Source organism: Xenopus laevis, chromosome 6S (genome assembly GCF_017654675.1).
Source record: "Xenopus laevis strain J_2021 chromosome 6S, Xenopus_laevis_v10.1, whole genome shotgun sequence".
Lineage (NCBI taxonomy): Eukaryota > Metazoa > Chordata > Amphibia > Anura > Pipidae > Xenopus > Xenopus laevis.
Genome location: NC_054382.1, coordinates 43,897,245 through 43,923,103, shown reverse-complemented (window position 1 = coordinate 43,923,103; position 25,859 = coordinate 43,897,245). Strand labels below are relative to the sequence as shown.

Sequence of the window (25,859 nt, the reverse complement as noted above, 5' to 3'; positions counted from 1 at the left end):
TTAAGCAGATATAAAAAGAGAAATAATGAAGACCAATTATAAATGTTGCTTAGAATTGGCCATTCTATGACATACTAAAAGGTAACATAAAGGTTAATCAACCCTTTAAATTGATTATATGCAATTATAAAAATTGTCATTAAAATACTTTAGTTGTGTTTGCTCAGCTACAGTAAAGTCTTAAGTATTTTACTCTCAGCTTAAATAGACCTCTCTGTGCTATTCAGTAGTACTTAAACAATAGAATTCATTGGCCCATTATTAAGGCTGTTGTGCAAATTCTTGCAGTGGTTCCAAGACAAAGCTGTTGTAACGGTCTGATTGGAGAGTGTCATCAGACACTAGTACACAATATATGTAGCTTTTTCTACTGCAAAAAAAGCCAAGCAAACATTAAATCACATTAACATATGATCAGAATTACTAATATTTTCAGAAATTGATAGTGGGATTTGGATTTATCAAGCCTGAAAGAAGATGTAACTGGAAGAATTATTTACAAGTACAAGCGCAAGTAAAAAGTGGCAGTTCACTGCCTCAGTCTGCTTTGATGACTTGTGCAAGTTGCATGCAAGATGCAAAAAGTAGGGGCATGGAAGCAGGGGTGTGCTGGAATTAGCACCTGCTTTGAGCAGATGTTACTGTAAAGTTAAGGAGGGATCATTTATTAAAGCATTCAGGGCCTTAAAAATCCAGCACGAAGTCACAGCACAATATCAGTGGGGGCAAAGCATAGGGCAGGATTATTTTGCTACTTGTACTCCCCAGTGCACCCTAGTGTTTATGTCTAAGGGGGTTATTTACTAAACGAAAATTTGTGATTTTTTTTCTAAAATCTGAGTTTTAAAAAATCACGAATTTTTTGGAATTTATTAAACCCCGAGGATGGAAAAGTCAGAATCTGAAAATCCAGCATCTCAGACCTTTTGAGGTTGTATATAAGTCAATGGGAGAAGTCCCAATGATTTGATGTGCGCTGGGTTTCAGGCAATACCCTGAAGTTTTTGGGTCAAAATTACAAAAGAATCGTGAAAATCTGATGAAAAAGTGGAATTCTGATTTTTCCCTGCAAAGCAAAATTTCGGGAAAATGAAATAATAAATAAGCGTAAAAAAACCCGAGCGGATTTGATCGGAGTTTGTAGGAGAAAATATTGAGATAAATTTGGACTTTGATTAATAACCCCCTAAATGTTTATGTGTAAGTCAGGGGGTGGGGAAGAGAAGCTTATGTAACTGCCTCACCCACTGCTAATGAATACAGTGCCACTGAATGCACTGGGGAAACAGTACTGTAACTTTGGGCACTGCACCAGGAGTAGTAAGTGAACAGATTATTGTTTTGCAACTTCACATGCAAATATATTTTTTGTGAACAGGATACTAATGCTGTTTCTGGCCCTGAATGTATTGGTATACTGGAAATAATGTAATAAGCACACACACATTGTACAAGGAATAGCTCCACAAATAATCATAACACATTGTGTGCATTTTTGCAACTTAGAACTTTGTGCTTTCATTTGTGAATGAGCCCCATGATATTCTTGTGTTCATCAGAGGGAACGCACAACCCATTAATTGTAAAGAGACATTAAGTTATGACCGATAGTGATGTTATTTGTTGCCGCAAAGCCCTAAGAGTAAGAAATACAATATCCTTGATATCCATGTGTCTTTCTTTAGACTGAATCCCCTTATTTTGTTACATATTCACAAGGGAAGAAATTGGTTCCCATCTCACAAATAATTTTAACCAAAACTGAAATGTCTGGTCTAATTTTAAAACTGTGTTTTTCTTAAATTGGGTATTTTTAAGACTATATATTTTGTGCTGGAAAAAGCTTAAATTTCAAAGTTGGTCCTATGTTTGTATTGTTGCAGGAATGCCTTCGAAAGTAAAAATTCCTCTAATATTTTCGCTCCTGTTTCTAATAATCAGTGTGTCAGTTATAATTGCAATTGCTTATGTTCAAACACATCATGAGCGATCCCTCTCTCCTGGACTGAAGGTATGTAACGTGAGAGCTCTTGTCACTATAAGTCACACAGGGAAATCTATGGTATATATATATATATATATATATATATATATATATATATATATATATATATATATATATATATATATATATATATATATATATATATATATATATGTGTATATATATATATATATATACACACATTGATGGATTCAGCCAAATCAATAGCCACTGATCTTTTTGAAATTGTTAAATGATCAGAGTACTAAATAAGCTGAAAAGCTCCCCTATAGGACCTTCACTGGCTATTTTGGCTCACCTGATGCTAAACTGGTAAAAAGATATTTTATTCACTTATTTCCTCTACTGCTTCTTTTGCTTGTGACCATTGACCTCCCTGCCCTGATACAGTGACTGACCTGCAAGGGTGGGAAACAAGGGAGCAGCTGAGACTGTGATTGATAGGCTGCTTGAGTGGTATACGAGTCTGAGAGCTGTTGTGTTTTTTTGTTATTCTAGTTTAGTTAGTTTCTAGTGTTTCCTTGGCAACTACCTCTTGCATTAATTTGCACACTAATGATACAGTGGCCCTCTTTAGAAGAACTGAGCAACTTGGGGAAAATACCTCCCTGACTCTCTTGCCAGCACCCTGTTCTCATTTATTGGGTGATTCTACCAATTTATGGCAATTACAAATCACTACCGTTTACAAAATCACAGAGCTGATCACTGACACCCTAAATTATCATATCTATTATGCAAAAAAATGCTTTTTTTTTCATTATAAATATTCCCCTCAGTATGAAGTGTCACTCCTCAGGCAAGGGCCACACATTGAGGGGGGTTATTTATTAAAGTTTGAATGCCAAAAACTCGAAAAATTCTAGTTTTTTTTTTTTACTAAAAAATCTGAATTTTTAGTGGGCATTATTATTTATTATACTCTGAGGATGGAAAAAATCTGAATCTAAAGATCCAGCATCTCACACCTGCTGAGGTTGTATATAAGTCAGTGGGAGAGGTCCCTATGTTATTTGGAAGTTCTGTTGGTCTGCGCTGGAATTAACCCGAAAATCCAACTATTTCAGACTTTTCGGGCAAAAATCCGAAAATTATGGGCTTTTCAGCAAAAAGCACGAAAAAAAAATCTAGCAATTCGAGAAAATCCTCCAGGAAAATTGAACGATTTGAGTTTTTCCCTCGATATTATCAAGTTTTTCCCCGATCCAATTAAATTGTTCATTTTTAATAGTAAATAAGGTCAAATCGTGGATTCTAGTTTGGTCTGACTTTTTTATTTCAAAATATCAGAAAAAAAATAATCAGATTTTGATAAATAACCCCCTCAGAGTTCAGTGTTTGAGTGTCTGGAGAACTAGAGTGTGCAACTAGGTGCAGCAAATATTGGCATAATAAGGAGCCACACAATTGTAAAATGATGTAAAAGGTATTTCTTTCTGCCATAGATACTGACCATCAGATAAGGTTTATGGGAGACAAGCCTTCTTTCAACAGATTTTTCTGTTAAATAGTGATGCCAGGCAGGACTGTGGCATGGAAAACCAATGAACTCTCTTTGGCAGATGATCATTTACACAAGCTCAACAAGATCAGCAGCCAAATGATAACACATGTAACTTTCAAAAACATTTTTAAGTGAAGTATATTAGCATATTAAAGAGGCTTTATAGTTTTTTTTATAGTAAGCTAGTCTTTTTTTGTATGCTTGCACTAAGAATCTGAGAGCTGAGATTGAAGAAAGATAACACTATGAGTGTTTTGTTTGTTTAGTATGGGATAGTTCTGGATGCAGGATCATCTAGGACCACCGTATATTTGTATCAGTGGCCAGCTGAAAAAGAAAACAATACTGGAGTGGTAAACCAGACTCTAAAGTGCAATGTTAAAGGTAAGAACACATAATTATGCTTTGTGAAAATTAACACGATATTGTGATTCATTTTTTTCCATGTTAAAAAGAGAGAGCTGTCTTGCATGGTTGCAGTTGATGGAATTTACCTTGCTTGTCTGTGCACGATCGAGTAACTGCATTCTCTAGGCAATAGGTGTGACATACTGATTACAGTATTAATTCACCCTGCTCATTCTCTATAAAGCCTTTAAAATTAACCTTTTATACACTTCCCAATAAGAAAGCATAATGGCTGCTATCAACACTTTATGGGAAGTAAAAAATCCAGTAGCACACTTGAATAGATGCAAAATCCGTAGTGATTTATTTAGCCCATTTATGAACAAACAAGGGCAATGTTTTAGCCATACTGGACCCTTTATCAATACCACTGTACCACGTCCCAAGTTCATCAGGACCTTGTTAGCAATGATCTATATAGGTGTTGTTGTTACAGTTCACCTAGTGTGGGGTACAGATTTCCACAGCTAATTTATGGACTAGGATCGCTCTATGTTCTATAAGGGCTCTTACACATGAGCGTTTTTGCCTGCGCTCCCCTGCGTTCCGTTTTTCGGCGTTCAGCCGCAGGGGAGCGCAGGAATAGATGCATTTAATTATTTCAAATGGGGCTGTACTCACACAGGCGCATGTAGGCGCCGAACGCAGGAAAAATGCAGCATGTTGCGTCTCAACCTGCGTTCAGCGCCTACATGCGCCTGTGTGAGTACAGCCCCATTTGAAATAATTAAATGCGTCTATTCCTGCGCTCCCCTGCGGCTGAACGCCGAAAAACGGAACGCAGGGGAGCGCAGGCAAAAACGCTCATGTGTAAGAGCCCTAAGGGAACATTTTATTATTTCAGGATAGACAACAACAGCAAGCACAGCTGCTATCCAAATTGATAAAAGTGTCCCTAGTGTGTGTGGTACCTACTCTACTGTGGTAGGAACTGATGATAATGATGTTGCCAATCAAAGTCTACACCCCTTTATTATGTAAGAGCCATAAGAAGGTACACAATGATTTGCTCCGCTGCAAAAACAAGCCCACTTACTGGCCAAAAACAAAATAGGAATAAAGACATATTCCACTCAATGCTTCTGCACAAGAAGCTGCTGGGATCTTCTAAAAAAAAAAAAGAATTGGAGATCTTGTACAGAAGCATTGGGTGGAGTGTGACCTTTGTTCTTTTTTTTGTTTATGAGAATAATGTCTGCAGTATATAAATAAATTATAATAATGTTGGTTGCTTTATCTGCTACATTTCTTTAATAAGAAACTGTTATTTAAAACTTTTAAACTGCTGTCACTGATGTCTTACTTATTTTTATAATCTCGCCCACTTTTTGGCATATGACACATCTCTCTAGATTATAGTAGAACAAATCCCATGGTTTAATCATGGGATCTTTGTTTAGGGGTCAACTATCTTAAACCACAACAAGGAAACCCACAGAATGACCCTGATACCTGTACTGAAATGGGGATTGGTGGCAAACAATATGCAGCCACTTGACTTCCTTTCCTTGACTCTCTGGGAACAATTATAAATCTTAGTACTTGGTGGGTGTGCAGGTCAACGTAGCGTGCCCTTCCTCCACTGACTCTATAAAGTAATAAGGTAAGCCCACGCCGCTGGGGGAAATTTTACCCTTTGGGTACCGCGCTGCTGCTAACCACCATTAAGAATCGCTTTAAAGGGGTTGTTCACCTTTAAGTTAACTTTTAGTATGTTATAGAATGGTTAATTCTAAGCAACTTTTCAATTGGCCTTCATTTTTTTCTTTTTTATAGCTTTTGAATTATTTGCCTTCTTCTGACTCTTTCCAGCCCTCAAATGGGGGACATTGACCTCTTCTAAATAACAAATGCTCTGCTAAATAACAAATGCTCTGCAAGTAATAAAAATTAGAAACCAATTACAAATTGTCTCAGAATATTACTCTCTACATCATACTAAAAGTTAATTTAAAGGTGAACAGCCCCTTTAATGGCCCTTCAGCTGTAACAGCCCAGCAGCCAATAACCTCCCTGCCTGATCTCCCAACCTCACCCCTGCACGCACCAACCCCTAAGGATCGCAGGGGAGTAATAACTCTCTGCTCTCTACTTTTCTTTCGCATCGGGCATCCCTTCACAATACATTTCCTTAGGCCAGTGTCACAATTTGGGATTTTGTGAACTGAGTGAAACATACTGTTATGAAAATGCTGTTGTCGTTTTGATGACATCTGTGAAAACTACACTCTGTTTTATTGGATATGTATGGGGACATTATTTTTGCTGTAATGCACTTTAAAGTTGTTGTTATCTAACTGTTGTTCAAATATAAGAATATTAAATACTGCAAAAGGTAGCTATGCCTGTTTATATGAATAATCAGTAAAATTCCACCCCCCTTTGTGTAGGAAGGTTTTAGAATGATGCACAGCTTGGCATGTCTTTTAGGCCTGGGCATATCCAGCTATGCTAATGAACCAGAGAAAGCTCCCACGTACATTGATGACTGCTTAAAGAAAGTAAAAGAAGTGATTCCAGCAAATCAACATAACAGCACCCCGGCTTATTTGGGAGCCACTGCGGGAATGAGATTGCTAAAGTCAGTCATTCTTGCTAGAATTTGCCTTTTACAGATTGGCATTTCACTAATGAACTATATCCCCCTTCCCAGTTTTTTAAGAGGTCTATTTACAGTCATAAGACTTCCTTTAGTTACAGCCTTTAAGCTGATTGATGCCTGAAGCAAAACTTCTTGTGGTGATGTGAGTGCAAATCCTCTTCTCTAGTTTCTTAGCATTTTATTTCCTGTATAATGCTTAGGCTGAAAAATGAAAGTGCAGCACGAGGAGTCCTTGCCAATATCCATGACTACTTCCAAACCCAGCCCTTTGATTTCAGAGGAGCTAACATCATAACTGGGCAGGAAGAAGGGATATACGGATGGATTACTGTCAACTATTTAATGGGAAATTTCTTGGAGGTGTGTGCAGATAATTGCATGCTTTTTACATGTTCCTATCCAAATGTCATGCACTGACTGGTTAGGTTATCAGCTTACCTTATAATTAAGTCAAAAATAAATTGAAAGCCAATACCTTGTCTGCTACAAACGGGTGAATCCCAAACTTTATTCCATGGTGCTCACAACACTTCAATGTTCAGACGTTTCGGGACCGCATGGCCCTTCCTCAGTGACCATTGGCTTTCCATTTATTTTTGACTATTTCACTGGCGAGTGGCTAGGCCAGAGCCTTTACCCAATTCCCCTATCTGGACTTTAATGAGTACCTTATAATTAAGTACATTTTAGCCTTATAAACACCAATAAATACAGAATGTCTCTGTACACAAATAAAAAACAACAGAACAGTTTTTGTACAGGTATGGGATCCATTATCCGGAAACCTCTGATCCAGAAAGTTCTGAATTACAGAAAGGCCGTCCTAGACTCCATTATCCAAATAATCTTTAATTATCCAAATTTTTAAAAAGGATATAATAATAAAACAGTAGCTTGTACATGATCCAACCTAAGATATAATTAATCCGTATTGAAAGCAGAAGCAGTACATTGGGTTTGGTTAATATTTTCATGATTGTGTAGTAGATTTAAGGTATGAAGATCCATATTACAGAATGATCCATCATATGGAAAGCCCTGGGTCCCAAACTTTCTGGATAATAAATTTCTTACCTGTATTTGACAAAATACACAATAAAATGTAGCCCCACAGTTTAAAAGGAGTAAAAAACTGGTTGGCAGAATATTGTGGGCATATAGCTTTTAAAAATCTTTTCATATACAGACAATTTAACCAATTTGTAGGTTCTTAAACATTATATTAAGTAGGTGATTGATTCAGCCTACCTTTTGTTTGCAACAGGTAGAAAAACATTACAGAAAAATAGCATATGTATTGCAGGACTATAGCTGACCGTACAAGCCCAGATTTAATTGAATAGTTTGACCGTACTGCCCAACCATTTATACGTATATGACAGGTCAGGAAGGAATTTTAATGGATTATCTTGCAATCAGATCACAAATGATTGGATATGTGATCAGATTGAACAATTTAATCTGCTGCATTTTGGCAACTGTGGGATGGATCAACAGATGAGAAAGTGATGAGGATACAATCATTTGGTCCACATGAACAGTACAATAGGAAGATGGCCATATATCTATATATCCACTCATTCAGAGTAGATATGCTTGTCCCATGGGCTCATCAGATACTGAATAGTATCTGGCAGTGTATGGCTACCTTTAGAATTAGGGATGCACCGAATCCAGGATTCAGCCTTTTTCAGCAGGATTCGGCTGAACATTTGCATATGCAAATTCGGATTCAGTTCGGTGTTCAGGCTTAATCTTTCGTGAAGTATTCGGGGGTTCGGCCGAATCCAAAATAGTGGATTCGTGCATCTCTATTTAGAATATCATAAACTTAGGTTTGCTAATAACTGAAAGAGCTGATTCTGGCCCTGTATTCAGGCACCAACACAAACAACTTTTTTGGCCATTTTAATAAGGATGTTTATACAAATATTCTTCCTTTTAAACAGAAAAATATATGGAGAGCCTGGGTACGTCCTGATGGAGCTGAAACCACAGGAGCGTTGGATTTAGGAGGCGCATCTACACAGATATCGTTTCTGCCAGAGAAGTCAGAACAGAATGCCAATAACACGGTAGAAGTAACATTATATGGGTATCTGTACAACGTATACACGCACAGCTTCCAGTGCTATGGACGAGATGAAGCGGAGAAGCGGGTTCTTGCTTGGTTAGCTCAGGTATAAAAGTAAATAAAATGCTTTATATCATGGATTTAAAGTTCCCACCTTTCCACTAACTTTTAGTATGATGTAGATGGTCCTATTTTGAGACAGTTTGCAATTGGTCTTCATTTTTTTAAATTATTTGTGATTTTAGAGTTATTTATATAGCAGCTCTCCGGTTTGGAATGTAAGCAGCATCTGGTTGCTAGGATCCAAATTATCCAAGCAATCAGGCAGTGGTTTCAGTGAGGGGGCTGAAATATGCATAGTAGATGGCCTGCATAAACAGATAAGAAAAAAATAGCAATAACAATAAAATTGTAGCCTAACAGAGCAATGTTTTATAGCTACCAGCGTCAGTGACCCCCCCATTTGAAAGCAAGAAAGAGTCAGAAGAGAAAAGTCAGAAGCAATCTGTCTCTCTTTATGAAGAAGTTGGATATTTTGACAGTTAGGTCAAATACATTGGTGTGTGCTGCCTATATCTCTAGACAAGCTAGCTGTCTTACCAAATAACCAACACAACCAACCAATCAATACAAAACTGCATGTAGAGAGACACATTGCTGAGAGTTGGATAGTGAGCAATAATTTAATTATTTCCAAAATGTACAGAATTTAGGATATTTCCAATCCAACCTAATTGCATTGTTGTTTATTAGCTTATAAATACACGTTAAAAACCATATGTTTTTAAAGATCTATTCTCTGCGATCATCTTGAAGTGCTGCATTACTTTTGAATGGTTTAAATATTGTTAATCTCAGGCAATGGGGTTAAGTTTTGTCTACCCAGAGCACTTACCAATGATTCATTTGTTGTTTATTTCCCACTCTCAAGGCTTAGAGATAATACACAGTAGACAAGGGACATTCTGTGGTGAGCATAACAGCACCACCAAATACATTTTGTAAGGCAAGTCGTGTACAAATTTCATAAAGATCATTATCAGACTAGCACATAAAAAGTTTCCTATTTGAGTCAATGGGAGCTTTAGGAGAAGATTTCAGGTCTGACAAACATAGTTGCTAAATTTACAGTGTAGCTATCCACAGCAACTGAACTGTATTTTGTTTTAATTTTCTAACCTGTAGTAGACACTTGCTGAGTGTTTGCTATTGGCAACTGTACAACTGAAAAGCATTGTGTGCTAATGAGCCTAAGCATCAAGAGAAATATTGTCCCTTTAGAGCAGGGATCCCCAACCTTTTGAAACTGTGAGCAACATTCATAATTAAAGGAGTTAGGAGCAACACTAGCATAAAAATTGTTCCTAGGGTGCCAAATAAGGGCTGTGATTGGCCATTTAGTAGCCCCTATGTAGATTGTCAACCTACACTGAGGCTCTGTTTGGCAGGACACCTGTTTTTATACAGCCAAAACTTGCCTCCAAGCCAGGAATTCAAAAATAAGCACCTGCTTTGAGGCCACTGGGAGCAACATCCAAGTGGTTGGAGAACAACATGTTGCTCCCGAGCTACTGGTTGGGGATCACTGCTTTAGAGTATTGGTTTCCATACCATGGGTGTCCGCAGAAAATTTTCCGGGGGGGGGCAATAGGGTAGCACATAGGGTAGCATCCCACTTAAGATGAACCAATACATGACAATACAGAAGATAACCTAATTTAGGCTTGCCTTGGGGTGGAAAGTATAAAAAATGTTTTATGTTGTTGGAACTAGATGGAGAAGTCAGGGTGGGGCAACTGCCCCCTCTTGCCCCCTTCTGCAGACACCCATGTTCCATACTGTTTGGGTGCCTGGCAGGAAAGAACATTTCAAGGTGTCTATTAATCAGGGCAGATTATTTGTCATTGGGGCCTTGGGCACTGCTCTGCCTCTCCACAGACATACCTTTATTTCACCTCCAGCCTGCACAAGGTCCACTCCCTTTTTGTAGATGCTTGTATATCTTCAGAACTTGATGAGAGTGAATATTATGATCATTTCTATATGTTTATGAGTTTGTTACACAATAAGGGGGCCCAAAGCAAATGCTGGACTGCAAAGGTTTGCCTGAACCCAAAAAGCCAAGTCTGAAAACTCCTGCTTTAAATTATAATGCCTCAAAACCTTGGGTATTAGCTGGGGTTAATATTATTCATATTGGATTCCTTTGACTGCCCTCTACAGTTTGCTTAGCTGAGGGCTGCTGGCCTTATTACACAGATTTCATCATACCCAGTCTCCCTTACATTTGCCGTAGTACATAATACTATATTGTTGATAATTGTGTTTGCCATGAAATATAAACATCCACCCAATAGCTGCTCAGCATTTTCTTGCTGAGGGTAATTGAATAGTTGATAGTGATGGTTCCACCGACGAACAATGAAGCAGGCACTCAAGAAGGCAAGACTTCCACCAGGCAAATGTTCAAGTGAAGAATTTATTGTGTCAAACAGCCTGACGCGTTTCGTGTTCCAAACACCATCACTAATGATAGTGATGGTTCCACCATCTGACCAGTAGTATTAGGATCTCCTCATCTGTCTGTGACCACCCCTTACCAGTGTCACATTGCTAGGTTGACATGACATAGACATGGTTATTAATACTTTCCCTTTCTCTTTTCCCTGTCCTGAAATGAAAAAAGCATTTAACCTTTTTTTTCTGAATAAATGAATATGTTTTGAGTGAGTATAAGGGATCTTTTTAGGCTTCATCGAACATAATTCTTTAAATGTCAAATATGTTTATTTTATAGTTCGAGTAATGTTAACCCAACTGAATATAATGAAACTGCTTGACTGTGCTATTAATGCAGCATTTCTATTTTGTATCGGTTTCGACTTATGACATGATAACTTTCCTTTTTTCTCTTCTCCTATGCTGTTTATATAAATATAAAATATCAAAGTTCATTTTAAATGGACAATTTAAACCCACTTGTTCCACATGAGTTCAATGGATGAGACATAACATGCTTTTGCCTATTGTTATCTTAAAATGTTATTTTTTGTGCTAATCATTGCAAACAGGGAAATTGGAGGCACACCATGTTTGGTCAATGCAAAGTAGATAATTACCAGTATATAACCCCATTCCTTCACTCTCTGTTGCCACTGTCTTGTTAGCAGGAGTCTGTTATGCAAAGGTATTACATGTACACTTGTGGTCTCTGAATCTAATTATCTGCCTTACAAGGACCAAACATGGAGTAGATATACTTTTCTTTGATTTATTAACAAAATAGCAAAACAACCCTAGATTTTTGCAGTTGCATAATTAAGACAATAGGTAAAAAGTATGTTCAGCACAAACATATTCATTGAACTCATGTTGAAAAGGGAGTATATTGCCTCTTTAAAAATGTTTTGAATTTTTATGCCCTGCCTTTTTTGATCAGGATCCCAAGCTAAAATTCTATGAAAATCCATGCTTCCCTCGCAATTACACAGTGAACTTCTCAATGGAACATACGTTTGGAAGTATGTGTACTGCTCACCTTCGGCCAGCTAATTATGATCCAAACTGACTCATCACATTTAAGGGAACAGGAGATCCAGTTCTGTGTTCTAAGAAGGTGTCCACTCTCTTTAATTTTATTTCATGTCAAGGCAAGGAAGACTGTTCATTTGATGGCATTTACCAACCCAATGTTAAAGGAAATTTCTCTGTAAGCAATTATTTTATCTTTTTAATTATATGCCTCTCATGCCACTAAGCTATGTTACCAGATCATAGTCAAGTACAATAACAACACCATTTATGCATTATAACTACATTGCTATTTATTAAAATATATAGTGCAGCGCCAGATGTGAGTTGCTCTGTAACATCAGCTGCTTTTTACCTTATGCATTGAGAGGTGGAGAGCTTGGTCAAGGTTTTGGGATAGGGAAGCAGCATGGTGCTTTTTATGTTTTTTTTTACGACTTGGAGGAGATTATTGAGCCATGTTTCTGTGTCTGGCAACGAAACAAAACTATGCAGAACAGTTTAATCCAGCCAGGATTTTTCCTTGTTTCAGAGGGTCTTGGCTGTAATGGAAAATGGAGAACTTACCCCACAGGATATCCAAGATGGCGACCTCCTGCTCCACCATGCGGTTCTTCCTGGTCCTGATATGACTGCGTCAGAAACGTGTCGCCCCAGGATTGGTCGCCGGCGACGGAATGGACGCCGGCATCAGAATGTGCGTCGGCGTCAGGACGCCAACGTGTGGACGCCGGCGTCAGCGTCATGACGTCACCGCGTCAAGTTTGGCGCCAACTTGGACTATTTATTCCTGACTGCCCTTTTCACCCTTGCCCAATTATAGGTCTATCTTGCATAATTCCTGGGTGTGATTTACTGCTTTTCTGATTATCTGTGTACCGACTTCTTGCCTGTTTTACGACTCTGATCCTTGCTGCCTGTATTTGACCATTTGCCTGTTTACGACCATTCTCTTGATAAATCCTTTTGTACCGCGAACTTGGTGTTTTGCCTCCTCCTTGGTCCACACTACAACAGAGCCTTCGGGCCCTGACAGTATAATTGGGCCATGGACCCTTCTGAGGAGCCTCAAGTTCCAACTGATGTCGGCAGAGCCGTTCGTGGATTGGCTTCCCGTATGCACTCCTATGAAGCCCAGCAAACCCACTTCGGCCAGGCACTAGAAGCGATCCTGGAGAAATTGTCTGCCTTATCTCCTGTGGCGCCAGTTCCTATGCCAGTTCCTGCAACTCCGCTCCAGGTTTCCGATCTTCGCATCCCTGCACCTCCTCTCTACAGCGGTGATCCGGAATCATGCCGTGGTTTCATCAACCAGTGTGAGATCCAATTCACCCTGCTTCCAGGTCAGTTTGTCTCGGAGCGAGCAAAGGTGGGCTATATTATTACCCGCCTGCAAGGGAAAGCTCTGGAGTGGGCTTCTCCTCTTTGGGAGAAGGAGGATCCGGTGATCGACGATGCCAGGGCCTTCATCCGGGACCTTCGCACTGTGTTCGATGCTTCTGCCTCGGCTCGTTTATTCCAGCTGCAGCAAGGGACTCGTTCAGTTCCTGAATATGCCATTGAGTTCCGAACTCTCGTGGCAGAAACTTCTTGGAATAATGATGGATACCATGCTGCCTTTTACAAAGGTCTGGCGATGCGCATCAAGAACGATCTCGTATCCCGTGAGATTCCTCCTCGATGGGAGGACCTTGTTGCGTTGGCTGTGAAGGTTGACACCGACAGAGGGAGTTCCAAGTCGAACTTGACAGGGATCGTGCTAGGAAGTTTTCCAGGTTCCAACCCACCCTGGCTCCACGCTTCCAAAGACCACTACTCCCCAGTCCGGCTTCTAATCTTCTTCCTCCTCCTCCTGTGGCACCTGCTACTTCTTCTTCGCCATCTGAAGAACCAATGCAGATCGGACGGGCACGCCTTTCCGAACAGGAGAAGCTCCGGAGAAGGGCTGCTGGGTTATGCCTCTACTGTGGGGGAAAAGCCCACTTCGCCCAGGAATGCCCAGTGAAGCCGGGAAACTCCAAAACCTAGGTAAGCTTGGGGAGACTTACCTGGGTGGAATTTGTTCTCCTCCCCATTCCTCTGCTCAACGTTTTCTTCTTCCTGTTCAAATCCAGTTCGGCTCCAAGAAGATTTCTTCTCAGGCCTTCCTCGATTCTGGTGCTGCTGGCAACTTCATGGATCGTGCCTTTGCTGATAATCATGTCATCCCGCTTCAACCTTTGGCAACCCCTCTTCGTGTCCTGGCGATTGATGATCGTCCTCTTTCTTCTGCCATCATCTCACAGTCTACTCAGGAACTTTCCTTCCAGGTGGGCACTATGCATTTGGAAAGACTGTCTTTTCTTCTTATTGATTGCCCTTCAACTCCTGTGGTCCTGGGACTGCCTTGGCTGTGTGTTCATAATCCGGTCATAGACTGGTCCCTCTCACAAATTTCCCGTTGGAGTCCATTTTGTGTACGCAACTGTTTACCTGCTGCTCCTGTTATCAAAGTTTCTTCAGTGTCTTCAAGTTCTTCTCTCCCTCCTGTGTACCAAGCCTTTTCCGATGTCTTTGATAAGAAGTCCGCTGAGACACTTCCACCTCATCGTCCCTATGATTGTCCTATCAAACTTTTACCCGGCTCAATGCCTCCCCGAGGCCGCACCTATCCGCTTTCTCCCTCCGAAACTTCTGCTATGAAGTCCTATATTCAGGAGAAACTTCTGCTATGAAGTCCTATATTCAGGAGAATCTTCAAAGAGGTTTTATTCGTCCTTCTACCTCCCCTGCTGGAGCAGGGTTCTTCTTTGTTGAAAAGAAAGACGGTAGTTTGCGGCCCTGCATTGACTACAGGGGGTTAAATAAAATCACCGTAAAGAACAGATATCCCCTTCCTCTCATCTCTGAACTTTTCGATCAGCTCAAGGGAGCTAGTTTCTTTACTAAGTTGGATCTTCGTGGGGCCTACAATCTCATCCGGATCCGTGAGGGAGATGAATGGAAGACCGCTTTCAATACTCGTGATGGCCATTACGAGTATCTCGTCATGCCATTCGGCCTTTGCAATGCTCCTGCGGTCTTCCAAGAACTAGTCAATGACATTTTTCGTGATCTCTTGGGACAGTGTGTGGTCATGTACTTAGACGACATTCTTATTTTTTCCAAAAACCTTTTCGATCATCGTTGTCAAGTGCGTGAAGTTCTTTCCAGGTTGAGGAAAAACAATCTCTTCGCCAAGTTGGAAAAATGCACCTTCCAAGTTTCTTCCATTCCTTTTCTTGGCTACATCATTTCCCCTCAAGGTTTTAAGATGGATCCCGCCAAAGTTTCTGCAATTTTGGATTGGCCTCTTCCTACCAGCGTTAAGGCAGTCCAGAGATTTATCGGCTTCGCCAACTATTATAGACAATTTATCAAAAACTTTTCTTCCAGGATCCATCCAATTCTTGCCTTGATCCGTAAAGGGAGTAAACCTCAATTCTGGCCCCCTCTAGCTCTCGAAGCCTTCAAGTCCCTCAAGGAAGCCTTTTCTTCTGCTCCAATTCTTCGACACCCTGAACCCTTACAACCCTTCTTCATTGAAGTCGATGCCTCCGATGTAGGAGCTGGAGCAGTTCTGTCCCAAAGATCTTCTTCTGACGGAAAACTCCATCCGTGTGCTTTTTTCTCCAAAAAATTTTCTTCCCCTGAGCAGAATTACGATGTGGGCAATCGGGAGCTACTTGCCGTTAAGTTGGCCTTGGAAGAATGGAGACATTTGCTTGAAGGTTCTTCTATTCCGGTGACAATCTTTACCGACCACAAAAACCTTGAATTTATTCAATCCCTCAAGCGCCTCAATCCCCGGCAAGCCAGGTGGGCACTTTTCTTTTCTCGTTTTAATTTTATTATCACCTTTCGTCCTGGCCACCTCATCGTCCCTATGATTGTCCTATCAAACTTTTACCCGGCTCAATGCCTCCCCGAGGCCGCACCTATCTGCTTTCTCCCTCCGAAACTTCTGCTATGAAGTCCTATATTCAGGAGAATCTTCAAAGAGGTTTTATTCGTCCTTCTACCTCCCCTGCTGGAGCAGGGTTCTTCTTTGTTGAAAAGAAAGACGGTAGTTTGCGGCCCTGCATTGACTACAGGGGGTTAAATAAAATCACCGTAAAGAACAGATATCACCTTCCTCTCATCTCTGAACTTTTCGATCAGCTCAAGGGAGCTAGTTTCTTTACTAAGTTGGATCTTCGTGGGGCCTACAATCTCATCCGGATCCGTGAGGGAGATGAATGGAAGACCGCTTTCAATACTCGTGATGGCCATTACGAGTATCTCGTCATGCCATTCGGCCTTTGCAATGCTCCTGCGGTCTTCCAAGAACTAGTCAATGACATTTTTCGTGATCTCTTGGGACAGTGTGTGGTCGTGTACTTAGACGACATTCTTATTTTTTCCAAAAACCTTTTCGATCATCGTTGTCAAGTGCGTGAAGTTCTTTCCAGGTTGAGGAAAAACAATCTCTTCGCCAAGTTGGAAAATGCACCTTCGAAGTTTCTTCCATTCCTTTTCTTGGCTACATCATTTCCCCTCAAGGTTTTAAGATGGATCCCGCCAAAGTTTCTGCAATTTTGGATTGGCCTCTTCCTACCAGCGTTAAGGCAGTCCAGAGATTTATCGGCTTCGCCAACTATTATAGACAATTTATCAAAAACTTTTCTTCCAGGATCCATCCAATTCTTGCCTTGATCCGTAAAGGGAGTAAACCTCAATTCTGGCCCCCTCTAGCTCTCGAAGCCTTCAAGTCCCTCAAGGAAGCCTTTTCTTTTGCTCCAATTCTTCGACACCCTGAACCCTTACAACCCTTCTTCATTGAAGTCGATGCCTCCGATGTAGGAGCTGGAGCAGTTCTGTCCCAAAGATCTTCTTCTGACGGAAAACTCCATCCGTGTGCTTTTTTCTCCAAAAAATTTTCTTCCCCTGAGCAGAATTACGATGTGGGCAATCGGGAGCTACTTGCCGTTAAGTTGGCCTTGGAAGAATGGAGACATTTGCTTGAAGGTTCTTCTATTCCGGTGACAATCTTTACCGACCACAAAAACCTTGAATTTATTCAATCCCTCAAGCGCCTCAATCCCCGGCAAGCCAGGTGGGCACTTTTCTTTTCTCGTTTTAATTTTATTATCACCTTTCGTCCTGGCTCCAGAAACAGGAAGGCTGACGCTCTGTCCAGAAGCTTTGCTCCTGAAGATTCCGGTCCCGAAGATCCTGTACCCATTGTACCCTCTACCAAGATTATTGCCGCGTTGTTTCCCTCCTGTGCCTCTCAGTTACTTTCTGCTCAGTCTTCGGCTCCTGTGGAGACCCCTCTTGGTGTTGCCTTTGTCCCTCCGGAATTTCGTCATGACATTTTATCCCAAGCTCACAGTTCCAAACAGGCTGGTCATCCAGGGATTAAAAAGACAACCGAGCTCTTGTCTCGATTGGTCTGGTGGCCGACCCTAAGGAAGGATGTCAAAGACTTTGTTTTGTCCTGTTCCATCTGTGCTGTTTCCAAGTCCGGACACTCCCCCCCCAAGGGTTTACTCTTGCCACTTCCCATTCCATCTCGACCTTGGACTCACTTGGCGATGGATTTCATTGTCGATCTCCCTGTTTCGTCTGGTCACACTGTCATCTGGGTGGTGATCGACAGATTCAGCAAAATGGCTCACTTCACGCCTCTCCGGAAATTGCCTTCTGCTCCTGAACTCTCTGAACTTTTCATCAAACATATATTTCGTCTCCATGGTTTTCCTACCGAGATTGTGTCCGACCGGGGTTCCCAGTTTATTTCCAAGTTCTGGAGGTCTCTTTGCAAAGCCCTTAACATTTCTCTTCAATTTTCTTCTGCCTACCACCCACAGTCTAATGGAGCCGCTGAACGGGTTAATCAGGCTTTGGAACAGTTTCTTCGTTGTCATGTGTCCTTGTGCCAGGATGATTGGTCGGATCTTCTTCCCTGGGCTGAATTTGCCCACAACAACGCTATGCATTCTTCTTCCCAGAAGTCTCCTTTCTTCTGTGTTTATGGTCTCAATCCTTTGGTGTTTTCTCAGGATCTTCTTCTTACCAATGTGCCCGCGGCCAATGACCAAGCTGCTCACATGTTGGCTATTTGGCATGCCACTGCGGCAAACTTAGAGAAGAGTTCCCTGGTGCAGAAAAAGTTTGCTGACAAAAGAAGGATTTCTTCCCCTCCATACATTCCTGGTGATAAAGTTTTTCTTTCCACACGCAACATTCGTCTCAAGATTCCTACACCCAAGCTTGGTCCTAAATTCATCGGCCCCTTTCCTATCATCGAAATCATCAACCCTGTGGCTGTTCGTCTTCAACTTCCTCCTGAACTGCGGATACCCAATGTTTTTCATGTTTCCCTGCTTAAACCTGCTATGTCTTGCCCTTCTTCTTCTTCTTCTCCAGCTCCTGTTTTGGTTGACGATCATATGGAATTTGAAGTCAAAAGAATCTTGGACTCCCGTATTTCCCGGGGCATTCTTCAATATCTGATCGAGTGGAAGGGGTTCGGTCCTGAGGAGTGTTCTTGGGTGAGAAGTTCCGACGTACATGCACCTGTCCTGGTTCGTAAGTTCCACAGACTCTTTCCTTCCTCCCCTAGCCTAGGTGGTCCTGAGGCCCCCCCTAAGGAGGGGGGTACTGTAATGGAAAATGGAGAACTTACCCCACAGGATATCCAAGATGGCGACCTCCTGCTCCACCATGCGGTTCTTCCTGGTCCTGATATGACTGCGTCAGAAACGTGTCGCCCCAGGATTGGTCGCCGGCGACGGAATGGACGCCGGCGTCAGAATGTGCGTCAGCGTCAGGACGCCAACGTGTGGACGCCGGCGTCAGCGGCATGACGTCACCGCGTCAAGTTTGGCGCCAACTTGGACTATTTATTCCTGACTGCCCTTTTCACCCTTGCCCAATTATAGGTCTATCTTGCATAGTTCCTGGGTGTGATTTACTGCTTTTCTGATTATCTGTGTACCGACTTCTTGCCTGTTTTACGACTCTGATCCTTGCTGCCTGTATTTGACCATTTGCCTGTTTACGACCATTCTCTTGATAAATCCTTTTGTACCGCGAACTTGGTGTTTTGCCTCCTCCTTGGTCCACACTACAACAGAGCCTTCGGGCCCTGACATTGGCAAACTGGCGATCTGTACTGCTGAGTGATGGATGCCAGAATTAATAAACAACAGTTATGGATTCAGTATTTGTAATTATGCAGCATTGATTCCAAATTCTCAATAGTTTAGATGTCTATGGGAGCTTATAGTATTGGATAAAAATGTAATAAGACAAGAATGAAGGGGCAAGAAAGTAATTGGTCAGGTTTACCTAAATGGTTTAGCAAATACTGGGACAACTCTGATTTAATGGATAAAACCAACCGACATAAATCATGTAACACTCCCATATCACAATAATTTGAAATAAAGGAAGAAGGTCATGCTATATCAATGTACAGACCTTCCAAATTAATTTCAAATTATGCACAATGGACTGTGGAGCATGGGTAGGTTTCCGGCAATACAAAATAAACTGAAGGCCTCAATTGGCCTATTGCTCTCCAATATGCTATCGCTGAATTAGTATATTTATGTATACTGATCTGTTTTGCAGGCTTTCGCAGGATTTTATTACACTACAAGTGCTTTAAATCTGACTGGGTATTTCCAACTGAAACAATTCAGCTAAAGCATAACTTCATTTTGTGCCAAAGAATGGAGAGAGGTTTGTACGATTTCTGTGTGCTCATTTTTGTACTTTTGTATTTTGATTTATGTGACTAGAAAGATAGAGCTCATTTTAGAGCAGGTTCTTGAACTGCTCCCTTTTAAAACAATTCCGCATCAGCTTGGTCAATTACAAGGTTCTATATAGTTATAGGAATCCTGTAGGAACACAAAGGGGCAAATTCACTAGAGCACAAATTGGCTAAGGCTAGCGCATATTCGCCAGCGTGATGCCATTTCGTTACTTTGCCCATTTACTAATAGGTGCTGGCGTAAATTTGCACCCTTATGCCAGGCGAAGTTGCGATATAGCGAAGGGACATAACTACGCTAATTCACTAACTTGCGCATTTTACTGAACATTACCTCTAATGCCAGACTTGCCTTTGCCACCTCAGACCAGGCGAAGTGCAATACAGTAGCTAGGGCTTGCTTTAAAAAAAGTTTAAATTTTTTCTAAGTCCCAAAAAATGCTGGTGTCTTTTAGTTTAAGGGCGATAGGATGAAAAAGATCGTAAATTTGGGGGTATCCTCCTTCCCCCTACATTTCCTAACATATGGTAACTAAACTATACAGTAGGCACATGTATAGGGCAAAATAACAACTCTATTTTGAAGCTTTCCCAGGCTTGTGTAGTGTAAAGTATTTGCTGCTACATATACGTCCATTGTACTTTAACTTTGCGCCGTATGCAAATTAGGCATCGCTAGCATGACTTTGCTTTGCTTGACGAATTAAAGCTAGCACAACTTTGGTAGCTTTCGCCTCCCTGTGTGCAACTTAGGATTTTAGTGAATAGGCGGCGCCCTGGCGAAGTGCTCTGAAGGCGTTGCTAGCGTATTTTCGGTGCTTAGTGAATTTGCCCCAAGGAGGGCTTCAATGAGAAAATTTATAAAAACTCTTTAAAAACTTTAGAGGGCCAGATTTAGAGCTGAGATTAAAATTCACCACAGAAAAAAACTCACTCGCTTTATATTTATTCCTATGTGATTTTTTAGAATCGTATTTATCAATGGAGTTCACCATTTGATAAATATTCATTTAAAAATCCAATAGGAATGAATAGAAAGTGAGTGAGCTTTTTCTGCGCTGAGTTCTGATCTCAGACTTTGATAAATCTGCCCCTAGTTCTAAGGATCAAATACTAAGATCAGTAATTTTTTTCTCAGCATGAATGTGCCCTTTAGTGCTCATTCTGTCAGCATTTTTTCTGGTCTGGCTGTGGTCTGCACCTCGTGCATTATAAAAAATTCAGCATGAATTGCAGACTACAGCATCAGGGGCGCAGGTCAGCCCTGTCCTTACTGCCTGCCATAGAGCCCTATTGAACTCTCTGTCCTCTATCAGTGTTGGATGGGGGTGTCCTGGGGCTGCCACCTCAAGGGCCTCCACACTAGTTCCTCATCCCCACCCAGTTTGTCACTCTTGTGACAATGGCAGATGTTTCCCGCTTTCATGATCTGCTAGGCTTTTAGTCTGATTTTCATTCGATAATCCAACAAAATCCACTTTTTCTGGTGTCAAACCGGAAATGTTGTGCTTTTTTAGGCGTCAAACCAAAGAAGTTGCACGATTCGATTTGCTGCACAATTTTGTTGCAACTTTTTCCCTTTTTTTAATTTGGATCCATTGGTAAATTAGGAGCATTTGGGTTTGGGAATTTGGTTGAATTAAACAATGACAATTAATCTCTTCCTTTTTTTTCATCTTTACAATATATCTCAAGTGTTATATTTTCTATTACTCCCTAAGCACACAAGCCAACTTTTTTTTCTTGCCCTACATTTGTTTGAAGGTGACTGTGGGGCTCATTTATAAACACTGGGGAAATTTGCACCTGGGCAGTATCCCATAGCAACAATCAAATATTTGCTTTCTTTGTTCTGTCTTCAGCAGGCTGAAAAGGCTAGCCACTGATTAGTTGCTATGGGTAACTGCCCATGGGCAAATTTGCCCAGTCTTTATGAAAGTGCCCCAGTGTGTGTGTGGTTATTATACTAGTAACAAACTCCCACCTCAGGTGTATAGTGCCAAAGCCAAAATATATATATAATTTTCAGAGAAAGTAAGGAAGATAAACTAGCTGCTAAATGGTGATTTATTCACACATGTTCTGAGCTCAAGGCTCTTTATAGAAACTTGAGCTTGAAACATGTATGAATAAAGCAGTTTTACTCACATGCTTCTAATTGATTAAAAATGTGTTTTATTGCAGACAATGTGCTATGGATAAATATTTATGATTGGGAATCTTGTATAAACATTATTTTAAATTTTAACGAGCTTCTAGTTTTCTCATTGGAAAACGGTTACTTACTGTGTCACCAGCTCTACTGGTTTTTTTTTAAACTTACTTTTTATTCAAGTTTAACATTTTGTACAGAATGAAAAAATAGAGTGAAATAACATATCATAACATACAATAGGATAAAATAAAATACTGGCTGCCTTTTTAATCACATTTTACCAGCATTCTTAATAAAATATATCTTTATATTATATATATATATGTAATTGTTTTATCTTATTATTTTTTTCCCACAGCTTCCACAAATTTTACATAGGTTTGATGAAACATACGCACGATCTTACTGCTTCTCTGCGAATTTTATCTATTATCTCTTGGTCCATGGATACAAGTTTGACAATGAAACATGGTTGCAAATTAATTTTCAAAAGGAGGTAAGTGTCAAGCCATTTATAAGGCAGGTTGCAGTTTACTCTAGGGATGTACCCAATCAAAGATTCAGTTTGGGATTTGGCCATTTCCATCAGTATTCAGCCGAATAAAATTGCCTGGCCAAACGGAATCTGAATTCTTATAGTGATACTGACACGTTCCTATAAAAATCATAGGAATGTGTCAGTACCAAGTAGTTGCTGCATCCGGAATAGTTCCCCTGAAAGCCTCCCTCAAAGCTGCCCCCAGCCCTGCGAACCTGCATTGATCCGACACTGCTAAAAGATCTTCTGTGCTGTTTCTGTTATGCAGGACTGGGGGTAGCGCAATCTTTCCATAGGCTAATTACGAATGAAAACAGGCAGGCCTGGATTTGCGGCAAGGCCGCATAGGCCCGGGCCTAGGGTGGCAAAAAAATAGAGGCGGCATGCCGCCCAGCCGCATTATGGGGACGCGTGCTGCGCCGGCGTTTTTTCGCCGGCGCGCTGGGAAAGTGAGGTGAGGTGGGTGCTAGGACCGCGCGGCCGCCTGGTCGGACCGCGCGGCCTAGGGGCGCGCCTCAGTGAAATCCGGCGCTGAAAACAGGACTTAAGCCTATGGAAGGATCGCTCTGGCCCCAGCCTAGCATCACTCAGCATGCGTCAGCTAGGGATGGGCGAATTTGACCCGTTTCGTCCAAAATTCGCCGCCGGCAAATTGATACAGATGCCCAATTAAGTCTATGGGTGTCAAAAAAATTTTGACGCGCTTCTTTTTTTCTGACGCAAGACGCCATACAAGTCTATGGGCGTAATTTTTTGGCCGAAACAAGGCAAAAAAATTCGCCCATCCCTAGTGTCAGCGAGTCGGCTGTGCAAAGGTTCACGGGGCTGGGGGCGGCTTTGAGGGGGATTGTTCCGGGTGCAGCAACTACTTGTTACTGACATGTTGCTATGTGTGTGGTTAAAACATTTTAACTTCCTTGTTAAAATCATTTAAAAGCGATACTGACACGTTCCTATAAAAATCATATAATCTTTAGCCCTTCCTAGCCCTGATTTGTATATGCAAATTAGGATCCAGTTTCAGTTCTGTATTCGGCCAAATATTTCATGAAGGATTTGACCAAATCCCAAAATACTTGATTTTGGGATTCGGATTATTTACAGTATAACAACAAAGGGGTACTTGTTTAATCTGTGCTCCATTGGTTGTCTTTTACCTGCAATATTTATATGGCCATATACGGGCCATACTATGACTATCATTATCCCATAGGCAAAAAGATGGCTACATTACAAGTGACCATGCATGGGTATGGCCACTATATTAATGATCCGTTCTTTCAGGCATCTGAACATTGAAAATGCAAGAAGTGAAGAGGAAGCTAAGCTTACTTACTTTCAGATGACTGAAATGGTGTATCTGGCCAGATTATTCCAAATTCACCAGAATCCTAGGATTATCTGTCCAAATGGCCCCCTGACATACTGTATATGTCTAAATGGTCTTGCACCCTGCTGTTTACCCCTAGTTCTGGCCCTGACATATATTTGTAAAACAAGTTGTTGTGAGGCTCAGTAACAATAGTATTTACAGCAGATATGTGATATCTGTTCTTGTTAGCTTTCCATGTACTAGCGAAATCCAGTCCAGTTAAATTTTCAGTGTTAGGCCCTTATTCACGGTACAGATTTAAATGTGATTTTATAAAGTTAGAATGAGTCTATGAGAACTCATCTGGTCATAGCATTTACTGTAATTGAGAGTGTCGGTAGTATGAGCAGCATTCTGCTAGTTTTGTCCAAACAGGGCAGTTAGATAGAAATGGAATCTGATCTTCACTCCACTCTGACTCGTCTTCCCTTTTTAAAACATATTTTTTAATGAAAAATTGCATTCTTCTTTAAAACTGCATAGATGTGTTTGCAGTTGTATCCAAATTCATCATGATATGATTTTCATGGTGTTGAACCCAATAGAATGACAGTTGATACTGTAAACTACATCTTAGTGCATAAAGCCTATGATAATTAGATAAATCCATGCTAACCAATTAATACTAAATGCTGTTCTACCTAGAATTTCATACAAAATAGCTGTGTACTGCAAATTTGGTTTGATTTTTCAGTTCTCAAAGGCCTTAATGAGCAAGGATCATTCAGATCAATAGTTTCTTTAATACATACATATTTATTTTTTTGGTAATGAAAATTATATATATATATACCAAGCATATTATTTTCTTTTTGCAGGTTGGCAACAGCAGCATAGCTTGGTCTCTGGGCTATATGTTAACCCTCACAAACATGATACCTGCTGAAAAACGTCTCATCGTTCTTCCCATGAGCTTGTCTCTGTTTGCTGGTCTTCTCTGCTTGTTCACTGCAATGTCTGTATTATGTCTGATAATACTCGTTATATTATTTATCAGGGCACGTAAGAAATGAAACATGGACTGGACCGTACAAAGAAAATTTGCTTGAACAATCATCTTGCAACAAGTGCATATTGTCCTATGTTTACAGTTTGTCAAGCCAATGGACTATCATGTTTCTCCTCGAAATTTGGGGACTATTGCATCTCAGGGAGCATGAGCTGGAAAGTAAAGTGATTAAGTTATTTGGGGCCAGTGTTGTGTGTTGAAATCAGAAGAGGAAAGGGGTGGGGATTTGAGGGGTGGTAATTTGCTAGACACCCCCACAGTAAAAATAATGTGAAAAGAGAGTACATCTAGAGTAGAGTAAGTAGAAAGTAGCATAGAGTAAGTAGCATAGATGAGCACACTGAGGCTAATGGCTATAGTCACTGGGGGGGGTATCAAATTGGCATTTCCTCCAGTGATGACTACCTTCCTTGTTCTATAAAAAAAAAGTATTACTGAAAACTGTTGATTTTAAACTTACCAGGAGCTGCAAGTTTGCAGCGCCTCGGTACCCAGCAAGTTTCAACTCCCCTCATTGACACATCACCTGGGTTTACCTTACTTACTTACCTGCATGTTTAAATTCAGCCAGCCTGCCTTTGCCTAGGGTAGTACATCTGCCTCATTTGTGCTCCCAGGGGTGGCACAATAACAACGAGCATCAATTACCAAGAATGCATCTGCCATATCTGAACTAAGACTCAAAAATTCGAATACTGAAATGTATTGAAATGTATTGTCTCTTTAAAAATTGAATTTTGAACATTTGCCATTTAAAACCTGCCGAATTGCTATGAAAGTTTTTCCAATTCGGAATTCTGAGCTTGAAAAATCTGCGCCTTAATATTTAGAGGCATATTTACTAAAACTCATCAAAAAAAAATTTTGACCAAACTCCC

At 40.7% G+C, this 25,859-nt stretch overlaps 1 pseudogene; it reads left to right on the top strand.

Annotated features, from left to right (window-relative positions):
- Window positions 1-1,883: 1,883 nt before the first annotated feature.
- Window positions 1,884-25,716, top strand: LOC108719976 (annotated as a pseudogene).
- The last annotated feature ends 143 nt before the right edge of the window (window positions 25,717-25,859 follow it).